The sequence below is a fragment of the Antrostomus carolinensis genome, unplaced genomic scaffold (genome assembly GCF_000700745.2).
Source record: "Antrostomus carolinensis isolate BGI_N321 unplaced genomic scaffold, ASM70074v2 scaffold21179, whole genome shotgun sequence".
NCBI lineage: Eukaryota > Metazoa > Chordata > Aves > Caprimulgiformes > Caprimulgidae > Antrostomus > Antrostomus carolinensis.
In genome coordinates, this window is record NW_010339540.1 from 16441 (window position 1) to 17688 (window position 1248).

Consider the following 1248-nt stretch of genomic DNA (forward strand, 5'->3'; position numbering starts at 1 on the left):
GTTTGTGCTGGATTGTGCCTTCTGAAAGTCATCTCACTGCAACCTTTTTCATCACAGAGAACAAGCTTTATATCCACAAGAGAAGCTGGCTCCACCTGATTTATTTGCTATTTCCCTCCAATCCAGCCACAGGTTTTCCAGATAGCTGTACAAATACATGTTCTCCAACTGAAGCTACACAGAAGAACAGGAATATGGAATCAGATATTTGAGGAGAGGAATGTGAAGTCAGATGTGTAAGCACACTTTAAAATGCTAGCAAGGTGATGACATTCCTACACAGCTTGTTTTCAGGATATATTATTTGAACAAAGTCACCACACCTCAGCTAAAGAACAGAAGTCTTTTGGAGAATCACGTTCTATGTTGTTTAATTAATCTACTTTCAAAGACTGAGCAGTTAGTGTTCAGATGATGAATCCCTGAGCAAATGGCTAAACAGCAATCACTGCGCACTGGGATTTTATGGAAAAAAAAAATAAATCTGTATTAGCCCAATTCATAAAAAGAGAAAAATACAAAGTGACCTAGAGACACATTAAAATACTCAGATCATCTAAATGTGAATGCTAATTGGAAGGGGACTGTCTCTGTGACCCTCAGCAAGAAATATAAGATACTTATTCCATCTATTTCAGTTTACATTTGTGTAAAATAGGAATAATATTTACTAGTTCATAGTGCTATTAAATCAGCTAGCACTAGTTTGTCTGCCAATACTTGTCTGGCTCTTTGAAGAAAAATGATAATTATTAGTAGAACATATAACAAGGAATTTCATTGTAGATTGTGAGTTTTGTTACAAGATGAAGACATCAAATTGCACACAGGACAATCAGAGCCTATTAGCATCTTTTAAAGAGTTTTTCCTTTGCTCACGAGTAAATGGATTTTCCAAGCCTTAGTTACATATTGTCTCCCATGTTTTATTTCAGTAAGTGTGTCTTTTGAAAATCCTGAATTGGGAAAATACTCCAGGCAGGATATAAGTTACACCCATGAGAAATATTGCAATGAAATGCAAAAGTAGATTACAGGTTGTTCAGAAATAGAGTATGTGAACTCTGAATTTCTCTGAACAAGGCTCCTCCTCTTTGGAGAGCATAATGTGTGTCAGTAACCCTAGACACAAGCAATGGCCATCCGATGAGCAAATCAGCAATAAATGGAAATTTCTTCTTTATAGGACCAGAGTTCTTCTGTTCTTAACACCATGTCAGGGCTACCAGTTTCCTCCCCCCCTCCCCC